Source organism: Macrotis lagotis, chromosome 1 (assembly GCF_037893015.1).
Source record: "Macrotis lagotis isolate mMagLag1 chromosome 1, bilby.v1.9.chrom.fasta, whole genome shotgun sequence".
Classification (NCBI taxonomy): Eukaryota; Metazoa; Chordata; class Mammalia; order Peramelemorphia; family Peramelidae; genus Macrotis; species Macrotis lagotis.
In genome coordinates this window covers 910,354,935-910,366,604 of record NC_133658.1, presented here as the reverse complement: position 1 = coordinate 910,366,604, position 11,670 = coordinate 910,354,935, and the positions used below count along the sequence as shown (strand labels likewise).

Below are 11,670 nucleotides of genomic sequence, written 5' to 3'. Positions count from 1 at the left end.
TTGTCCTTACAATACAAGGTTTTGTAGGTTCTCCCAATAGAGAACAGTTCCAAATACAAGCCCAACCATGTTATAGGAATCTATTAGCTGAAGACTAGCTTATTAAGGCCAGAGACTGTCATCAACATAAAGTGGGCCAACAGAAGTTTAACTATACCAGTTGTAGCAGTTTTAGGTCATCCCTGTCCAAAGGGAAGAAACAACCCATTAATTCAGAAATTTTGCATTAAATAGCTATAATAGCTTTTGCAAACTTACATTTAACAAAATACAAAATCTCTAACAAGACCAGTTTTGTAACTCAATGTGTTTTCTCTCCACTGCACTATAGGCGATAAATACAAAGAAGGAAGGAGATGGATGAAAGAAATAACACAGATGTGACCTATTTCATTCTTGTTGAGTTTTCAGGGTACCCCAGAGTCCAAGTCATCTTCTTCTGTCTGCTCCTGGTGTCCTATCTTATCATTTTTCTTGGGAACAGCCTCATTTTCTTCTTGGTCCAGTATGATTCCAGACTCCACACTCCCATGTATTTCTTCCTAAGCAACCTATCATTTCTAGATATCTGTTTCACCTAATCTAGCATCCCTCAGATGATCATCAATTGTCTAGTCAGAATGCCTGCCATCTCAGTTGGCCAGTGCATGGCCCAGATGTGTATCCTTCTCTACTTGGGTGTTGTAGAATGCCTCTTGTTAGCGGTCATGGCCTATGACCGTTGCATAGCAATTAGTGACCCTTTGCGCTATACACTAAGGATGAACAACCAGTTCTGTATCCAGCTGGCAGGAGTATCCTGGGTCTTAGCCTTTCTCCTCTCAGTCATCCCAACCCTGCTCACACCACTGGAAATATGTAGCAACATCATCAACCACTTCTTCTGTGAGGTCTTAGCCCTCATGAAGCTTGCTTGCAGTGATATACAGTTGAGTGAATTACTAATGATGGCCACCAGTACCCTGACTCTGCTGGCACCCTTTGCCTTCATCCTTGCCTCCTATGGGCATATCCTTGGGGCTGTGCTGAAGATTCGTTCAACCGAAGGCAGAAAGAAGGCCTTCTCCACCTGTAGTTTCCACCTCACTGTGGTCATCATCTTCTATGGAACAGCCATTGCCATGTACATGATGCCCCAGGACAAGACTAGCAAAGAGCAGGATAAGATTGTCTCTCTCTCTTATATACTGTTATGACACCTATGCTCAATCCTCTTATCTACAGCCTTCGCAACAAAGATGTGAAGGAGGCCTTGAGGAAATTATTGGGAGAGAAGAATGTCCCCTAAAAAGAGATCCTTAGATCTCCTTTCTGAAAGGTGAAGGACAAGGGTTGATTACTGTTAAAAACAAACAAAAAATAAACTTTTCATAAGAAGAACCTTACATTAGTTGAGAGAAGTCTGACCTTGAAATCACCAAGACCTGGGCTCCAGTTGCCCCTATCATATACACTAACTGTTTCTCTGGGTAAATCTCTTATCTTACCATTGTTCTAGAAAATACTTCAATATGCTAAATTTCTGATAAGTTACCAAAGGGCACTGATAAAAGGAAAGACTTCTATGAATTGATATTGAGTTAAATGAGGAGAACTAGGAGAACACTGTCCATTTTAAGAACAACACTTTGTGATGCTCAACTATCATAGACTTAGCTCTTCTCAGCAAAACAGCAATAAAAGACAGTAATAAAAGACCTGCAATGGAAAATGCCATACACATGCATGGAGTCTAAATGCAGATTAAAGTATGCTATTTTCACTCTTTTTAATTTTTTTTTCCTTCTTATGGCTTTTCCCTTTTTGCTCTGATTCTTCTTTCACAATGTGGCTAATATAAAATTATGTGTAAGACAATTATACATGGATAACCTATATCAGATTACTTGCTATCCTAGGGTAAGGGAGGGAAAGATAGGAGGGAGAAAACTTTATATAAATGAATGCTGAAAATTAACTTTGTATATAATTGGAAAAACAAATAAATAATTTTCTTTTAAAAAAAAGAAAGGAGGTGTTTCATTTGGGAGATCCTCATACCAATACAACCAAAAATCTGATGCTCTGTTTATATTGTAATGGTTGAAGGAGAAATAAATACTGAACCTCAACACAGACAATGGTTTTCATAAATGACTAGGACTATCAGGATTATCCTTCTGAATTCTCAAACTGATGACAAAGCAAATGAGTCAGAGTCTAAGAGAGTCATAGTCTCAGAGATGTCCCATTGGCTGTCAGACTCCTGGATCTGAAAGCTTGATCCCAGATTATTCCAGAGAATCCAAACACAGTCAAAACATTCAGGTGTCCAGGAAGAAGAAAGAACCAGATGTGATGTGCATCATCTCGGACCTCCTTGCCTTGGATTAGGACACCAGAAGAGACACAGAAGCATGTCAATGATGGAGGATCCTACACCAGACCATTTTGGCTGTCCTCCCCATATAATAATCTGTCTCTATGCTTCTTAGAATTTGACATTCAGAACTGAGCATAATTCTCCAAATGTGGTCTGAATGGTGATGAGAACAGTAGAACTTTCTTTGCTTCTGAAGATATTGATCTCTTCCAGGTCCATTTTGAAACACAAGGAAAAGATAGTGAAAGCAGATTCTGTTGAATACTATTAGTTTGCTTTTAAGAGAGCTTTATACTACTCCATGTATGTCAGCTCATTTGTTCCTCAAAACAACATGGTGAGGTACATGATATTATCATCCCCATTTTACAGATGAAGAAACTGAGGCTTAGAAGTGTTCCTAAACATTTAATAAGTATCCATTATATGTCAGACACTATGTTTAGCACCAAGTTATCAAAAAAAATAATCAAAAGATGATTCTTGCCCTCAGGGAGCTCACAGTTCAATAGGGGAGAAAATATGAAATAATTCTGAACAAACTAGATATAAGATAAATTGGAGAAAATAACAAAGGAAAACATTAGGTTAAGAGTCATCAAGAAAGGCTTCTTGCAGAAGATGAGATTTTAGCCAGGCAGTAGAAAAGAACACTCTAGGAATGAGGGGCAGAGAACAGAAAATATCCCAGTCAAAAAATGGACCTAGTCGTTCAAGGAAAAGGAAAGGAAAAAGACTGAATCCAGGCTGTGTTTGGGACAGAAGGGAGGTAATGAGTAAAGAAACAAGAGACTTAGTGGGGAGTATAAGTTGTAAAAGGTTTCAAATGCAAAATACTTTCATATTTGATCCTGAAGGTGATAGGTGATACTAGATGGGGAGAGTGGGGAAATTATATACATTAGACAATGCTTTAGGAAGACCATGTTAGTTGGAGGATGGACTGGAGTGGGAGAGATGTGATGGGGAACTCCACCTGTAGGCTACTGAAGTGCTCTAGATGAGAGGGAAAGGAGAGCCTGCACTAGAGTGGGGCCAGCATCAGAGGAAGGCAGTGGTTGTAGGTTGTCCAGGTAAATGTCTGACACAGGATTCAAACACAGGTCTTCTTTCCCAAAGTCCCACACTCTATTGACAGAGTCATACACCTGTTCTCAATGGCAAGATTCATTTCAAGAAGGCTTCACTTCAAAGTGAGAATAAAATAGAGTTTCTCTAGATAATTTTCAATTCCATAATTGAAATCAGATCACTGTATATGCTTCCAGATCTTGTCCAAGAGAAATGGGCACTGGTGCTGTCCTAGCCATACTTCAAGGTCAACATTTAATCTCATCTTGCTCATGAAGCCAACCCCAACCATTCAAGCCTAAAGCAATCTCTTCGTCTGTTCAACAGATACATTTGTTCATGTGCCGTTATCTCCTTCAGAAAGTAGGGACTGTGTCTTCTCCTCTTACCTCCCTGACACCAAATAACAAAATCCCGAGGAAAGAAAAACTATTACACCAATACTTAGTCAATCAAAACCTGAATATCTTTTGTGATGGAGCTTTAATTAATCTCTTCCAATTATGGAAAAAAGATAAAAGGAATCATATTTGTCACCTTGGCCAAACCTATGGGCAGATGAAGCATGGAAGGAAGTGAAGAAGTGAGTGGAAGTCAATTTATTCTGAGAAATGCATGGGACATGAGAAAAGGAAAATTAGGTTTTAATTTCAGGTCTGAAAGAGATTGTCCATATGATCACAGGCAACTTATTTCACATGCTAGCTTCTTCACTTGTAAAATGGGGCATGAACTGGAAGGTATCTAATATGATTTTCAACGCTGACCTTCTGGGATATGTGATTTCTGTTCAAAATTATAAAAGGCAGCTGAGACCCTGTCCCTGAAAGACAGCACAGAAACATTTAGCACTGCATCCACAGAGAGAAACACAACTCTAGATTGGCTGACAGACCCCTGATTCTCAGATGCTGGAAAGACATAAAGAGACTGAGAAAGAAAAAAGAAAAAAAAGAAGAGTTAGAGAGAGGCAAGTGTGATGAAATGCAGGAATTTCTACAAAGAGGATGAAAGTCCCCAGAAATAAATACATTTGGGAAGACACACACACACACACACACACACACACACACAACAATGTTCCTTAGATTTCAGTGCCGGTATTCCTCCAAAATTCTAAGACTTGAATTTCCCAGAGAAATCTCTTATTGGGTGACCTGAAATTTTATCTTGCTTCCAAGATGAAGCATTAATTTTCTCTCATGTATTCTATTATCTAATGTATATAACTCCCTCAATTTCTCTGTACATTTTGCTTACATAAATTTGATTTATCTTTTTTTGTATAACTAGCTTTTGGTAGGAGGGAGCTTTAGTGAGAAGCCATTAGGCTTCTTTGAAGTGTCAGAGTACCCGGTGCTGATTATATTCCAGTTGAGATCTCCAAGAAGGTGATCCATTGCTCATCCAAAAGTGGATTGAGGGGGTGGCTAGGTGGCTTAGTGGACAAAGCACCGTCCTTGTAGTCAGGAGTACCTGGGTTCAAATCTGGTCTCAGACACTTAATAATTACCTAGCTGTGTGGCCTTGGGTAAGCCACTTAACCCCATTTGCCTTGCAAAAAAAACCTAAAAAAAGTGGATTGAAATCTTCCAGGTTATGTGGCATGAATCCCCTAGGAATTCAAGGATGCCTCGATCATCCATCTCTATAAAGGGAATAGGTTGTCCTGTGAAAATCACAGGGCATTTCTCTTTTAGTCATTGCTGGTAAGATACTTGCCCGAGTCCTTCTCAATAGGCTGATCCTTCAACCAGAAATTGATCACATTCTTGAGAGCCAGTGTGGCTTCAGAAAGGGTCAAGAAACAGTCAATGTGGTGTTTACTGCCTGAAAACTCAAGGGAAAATGTCAGGAACAGAACCGAGGCCTGTATACAATATTTGTAGATATAACTAAGGTTTTTTGCCATCAGTCATTAGGGTTGGTGGGAAATTATGACAAAATTTGACTGTCCATAAAAGTTCATCAGCATTTCATGATGGCATGTATGTCCTGGATAGTGGATGATGCTCTTGAGATTTTCCCAGTCACCAACAGAGTGAAACAAGGCTGTGTGCTTGCTCCCATACATTTAGCATGATGTGTTCAGACATGTTATCAAACACTTTCACTGAGAATTAACATTACCTCAAGGTCAGCTAATGGCAAATTCTTCAACTTGAAAAGGCCAAGACCAAAGGAGGGAATGTTGATGCATGGTCTTGTGTTTGTGAATGATTGTACCCTCAATGCAATCTCTAAAATTTAAATGCATCAACATACGGATCGATTCTCTGCTGCTTGTACTAATTTGGGCCTAATAATTAACACCAAGAAAGCACAGGTGCTCCATCAGTCAACACCAAACCATCCATATGGGAAACCATCAATTACAGAAAATGGAGAAGTTCTGAATACTTTGAAGATCACTTACCTTGGCAGACCCATATATTGGTACAAATAGTTCAGTAGTTGAGAAGTTCTGAAGTAAAGTGGGGGAGAGAAGAGGTATTAGACTGACTTCCAAACTGAAGGTCTACAGAGTTATTGTGCTAACCTCATTGTTGCATGCCTGTGAAACCTGGACAGTCTACAAGCACCATGTCAGGAAATTGAATCATTTCCATTTTAAATTAAATCTGTGGAAGATTCTAAAGATCACCTGGCAGGAGAAGATACCAGACACTGAGGTTCTTTTTTGATCTAAACTGCCTAGCACGACAATATTACTACAGAGAGTGCAACTACAATGGGCTGGGCATGTTGTTCAAATGTCAAATATAAGCTTGCCAAAAAGACAATTTTATGGAGAACTCACACCAAACAAACACCACAGGGAGAGGAGAAGGGAGAGTGGTCAGAGGATTCGAAGAAACAATATGGGTCTGAAGGTCTCTTGTGAGAACTTTGGAATTGATTGTTCCTCACGGAAGATATTGGCACAGGACTACCAGGCATGGTGTGCCCTCAAAGAGGGTGCTATGCTCTATGAGCAAGGAAGAATTGAAGCAGCTCAAAGGAAATGTATAGGATTAGGTGACCACCCCAGGTATTCACATGCACTATGAATTATATTGATCTGATCAGTCATGGTCAGAGACACTAATTTTTCTCGAACATAGTGATATTGTTTTGGTCTTCTTCAACAACAAAGGACAAGAACCAATATAAACATTTAGACCAGTTTCACGGACCATCATCCCATAGCTCTGAATTGGAAAGCACCTCAGAAGATCCTGGTTCAATGCAACTGAACAAGGATGACTTCTCAAGGTCTTGGAAACAGAATGAAATCAATGTAGTTCACTTTTAAAACACCATAAAAATGGTTGGCCTTTCTTTGAAAAGGTAAAGAAAAAAAATTGCTATCTGTGAAAGTATCCCATTCTATCCCAGATTGCAACAGCAAATATCCTTATACTTCATCAGGATCCTTGGTTCATCTCCCTCTGCAATTGAAGGGGAAAAACTCCACGCTCATTTGAATTCCTTTAGACAGCTCCATAATGCCCCCAAGATAGGTACATCACTCGGTTTTCCTTTTCAGTTTCCTTTGTAATCATGCCTTCCTTCACTGGATTATAAATTTCTTGAAGGCAGTCTTTTTTTTGGGGGGGGTTGTATCTCCAAAATTAATCATAGTGACTGGTACATAATGGTACAGTGTTTAGTTCTTTCTGTTATGTCTGACTATTTGTAATTTCATCTGGCATTTTTTGTTTTAGTTTTTGCAAGGCAATTGAATCAAGTGGCTTGCCCAAGGCCACACAACTAGGTAATTATTAAGTGTCTGAGGTCGGATTTGAATTCAGGTACTATTGACTCCAGGGCCAGTGCTCCATCCACTGCACCACCTGGCATTTTCTTAACAAAGATTCTGGACTGCCATCCCTTTCTCTGAATCATATTACAGATGAGAAAACTGAGGCAAATAGGATTACATTACTTATCCAGAGTCCCTCAGATACTAAATGTCTGAGTCTGGAATTGAACTCAGGTTCCCCTGAGTTCTCAGTTTCTATACAGTGTACCACTAGATAGTGCCACTGCACTACTAGATAGTCGGGGCTTAACAAATGCTTATGGACTGATTGACTGGATAACACCAATAAGGAATATTTTCATTACATGAAAACTGTATCTGCTGCTGCAATTTTTTTCTTTGTTCCTATTTCTACCTTCTGGGATCAACAAATCAAGTTTTATCACTTTTTAACATTGTAATCCATGACAGTCCATCAGGTTCCTCTTCAGTCTTCTCTTCCATAGGATAATCACTGGGGTTTTGAACTTGGATGTCTGGGAAACTGATGATGCCCAATAGACAATAATAGGAAAGTCAGGAAGAAGGGAAAGTTGAGAGGGAAAAAAAATGAATCTCCTTTTGGACTTGTTAAATTTAAGATGAGACATCCAGTTTGAGATGTCCAATGAGCAGTTGATGAGGATTAGAGGTCATCATACAGGTCAGGGCTGCATAAGAAGATATCAGGATTATCAGAATAGAAATGATCTTTGAATCCATAGTAGTTGATGAGACATCTAGTGAAATAGCATAAAGGAGAAAGAGAAGAGTATCTAGGAATAGTTAGTAGCTAGAAGGAGAATCAGAAAAGAACAGTCTCACAAAAGCCTAGATGAAGGGAGTATCAACAGCAGCAACAAAGGCTGCAAAGAAGTCAAGTAGTGGGGGGGGGTAGCTAAGGGGTGAGGAGGATAGAGCAAAGATCACTGCATTTGACAACTAAGAGATCATTTAAAAACTTTGAAGAGAAAAATTTTGGTGGAACAATAAGATTAGAAATTGGACTGAAGACATTCTCAGAGTTCACAAGGATCATAAGCCTTCCTAAAAAATCAAATAAGAAGTTACAATTTAATACTATACTTTGGGAAATAAAGAGAAAATATGCAAAAGTTTTAAATAAAAACAAGTCAATCCATAGATTACTTCATTATTGAAAATCTCCAAGAAAAATATTGAGTCTTCAAGAAATAAATTAATTTGGGGAATTTCATTGCTAATCAATTAATTGTGCAGTATCTAAGAGGAAGACATTCAGATAAAAAAAAAGTTTTATGAATTACCAAGATTAAACAAGATAATAAAAAACCAGAAAAAATACTAGATTAGGATAATATGAAATGCAAAGGAACTTGAGATACTCCCCTAAATAGCACAGGCTACAAAAAGATAGCTAATCCTAAGTTTTAAAAGATGAAGATTTCAACAAATAAAGATACTAAAAAAAAGTTTTAAGTGAGACATTTTACAAAAAACTTCCTAAGCAACAGAAATGCAAGGAAGTCAAATAAGTGCAATTAGGAAGAAAATAATTAGCAAATGTATCAGTTTTCTACAGTTTTCAGGCTGTTTTATAAAATAATTTTTTATAAAAACTATTTTTTTTCAAAAAAACATAATGACAGTACAGACTTCTTTCACTTGATTGAGGCCAAGAACTACACTTAGGTAACTCCTTTTTAGCTTATTATAAAGAAGAAATTGTTAACAGCAACATAAATCTCAGAGTGGAATAGGATGCCATCAAATGGCATATGGTTCTTACCACCAGAAGTTCAAGACTTCCAATCTGGATGTCTAGTTTTCAGAATATAGTCTAGTATTCTTGCAATGAATTGAGTAGAACTCTCTGGCCTCTGGAGTATTGGACAAACTCTGCTAGACTGTTCTGGTTTTAGATCTTAGCTTGTGTTAAGATCTTATTTTCTTATTCTGAAAGCTTAGCCAAATTATTTTGCATCTCTGAGCTTCAGGTTTTTTTAACAATAAAATTGAAATAACTTTGAGAATTATCCCACAAAGTGAGATATCATGGGGATTTTATTAGACTATTGAAAATATTGAATGAAGTGATGAAAATAAAAACATTTTGAAAATCAAGAACAAGGACTATAACAAGTCCAGCTATTTATATTTTTAATATTAATAATGATCACTATTTTCATCAACATTAATTGGCAAAAAGTACAAAAAATGAAAAATGAGGCAAGTATCCTCTCCTGTTTCCCCCTTCTTCCTAAGAACAAAGTTTTGGGACCTCAGCAATATCCTTAATCACATTGCCTCATTTGTAGAATCCTGATTATAAGTGGGTGATCATAGCCTGCACCATCTATTGTTCTGATGTTCACAGGGCTCATGATAACAACAATGAAAGCCACAAGATATGTTACAGAACCATAAACCAAGTATTTTACTACTATCATTCTAGTGGATTTTCCCAGTAATTCTGTAAAATAGGTGCTGTGCCTATCCTCATACCGAGTTTGCAGATAATGAAACTGAGGCTACAGGTAATGATGAAAATTAACAACCATGTCTTACTAAATGCATACACACAAAAGTGCTGAGCTCTGATGGGGAAGTTTCTACCCATAGTAGATGGGAGAGAATATGTGTAGCCTTTCTAAAGGAGGTTTTCTTTAAAGGGATGGATTAGAATTCTACAAGTTATTCTAATATTAAATATTAAAAATTTTGAAGCATTTTGAACCTTACAAAAATTGCATATACATTATATAATTTACAGATCTAAGACAATTCTCATTATTCTCATTTTATATAAAATGATCTATTTAGAAATAAAGGTCAATGACCTGGGTCAAAACATGGTAAAGGAGAGTCAGTGACTGGATTCTGCCATGTTCTTTCCTGCATATTCATACTACACTACTCAAATCCAATTCCTGTGCTTACCATGGCATCACGTCCCTGATGTCATGGTCTTCTTCAAGAACAAAAGACAAATATCATCATCAGGCAAAGGGACCAACATGAGCAAAGTCTGATGGAGACAAAGATGTGTGGGCTATGTTGGAGAGACAGAGACATCCAATTAGTCTGAAACACAGAAGACATGGTGGAGGATCATAGGAAACATGGCAGAAAGGAGAGGGAGGGAGCACCAGGTTCTTAAAATGTGTGGGCAACTAGGTTGTATGGTGATGGGCATAATGTCAGACAGACCAGAATTTATATTCTCTTAGAGCTAAAGGACTCTAGAAAAAGTCACTTCACTTGCCTCAGTCTCATTTTACAGATTAAGAAATTGAGACTAGTACCAACTAGTGTTATCATGAGGATCAAATGAGATAATATTGGATATATTAGCAAATTTCAAAGGCCCTGAATTTCAGGCAAAAGATTTTAAACTTTCCTCTACAGATCATATCTCCCTGCAAGATATGATGGGTAGAGGGAAGATTAAATTAGATGACCATTTAAGATAAAAACTGACCTGGGGAGAGATTGATGGGAGCATGACCAATCTGGAAGTTATTGCACTGTAGGCTAGGATGGAAGTTGATTAAATTGTTGGCAATAGAACTAGAAAAGAAAAAAATCAATGAGAGAAATGTTTCAGGAGTTTGACCCAGGTCCTATTACCTAGGACTTGTTCTCTATCAAGGTAATAAGCAGACCATGTGATAAGGTAATCATTGTGAATGTAGGGATTTTTTAATAGAGTAAAAATTTAGTCCAATAAGTGAATATTACGAAGAATAATTATTGCTCAATTTGAGTCAATACCAAAATTCATTTAGTTGTTGGTATGCATGCCACCATATTGATTAAGTCCTCTCCAATCGGCATCCAGACAGGATTGATTGTTAGAAGAATATGTCCTTAACTAGTTTGTAGCTCTGTACCAGATTCCTATTTCCTAAATCTGTTTCTTGATATGAAAAACAAGGTCTATGGACTAGGCTAAAAACCCTTCCCAAATCTGATATTCTATGATATGAGATCCACTCCAAACTCTAGTACTGAATAATCAAAGAACCCTCACAATCCTGACATTGTGTGTTCTAAGGACTTTCTGCTTCTAGCACTCGATATTCTATACTTTAATTAATCATGCTGACAGGTTAACCATTTTTATATTGTATGTCCTCTATCTCTTCACTTATTACAGGGTGTTTTCCTAGAATCTCAATTACTTTGTTCTCTGAGTGGATTCACTAAACTTAGGTCTTCCTAAATTTCTGCATTGATATCTCTAAGAAGTTTATTTTTAATTCCCAAAATACTCTCAGAACTTTGGATTTTAATGAGCACTTGATCCCTCAGAGGTTCTTCCTTCAGCCCTAGGGACAACGAGGAGAGAGGAAGGACAATTTTAGCTCCTTCCCCAATTATTCTCCACCTTTCACTGGCTCAGACAGACTGTTACAAAGGATTTCCCATATTGTTGTGTCAGGCATTGAAGAATAGGAAAAAAGAAAAAGAT

The 11,670-nt window shown here is 37.7% G+C and overlaps 1 pseudogene; it reads left to right on the top strand.

The window, feature by feature from the left end:
- The first annotated feature begins 347 nt into the window (after positions 1–347).
- Positions 348–1,288, top strand: LOC141492272 (olfactory receptor 13H1-like; annotated as a pseudogene).
- Positions 1,289–11,670: the final 10,382 nt, after the last annotated feature.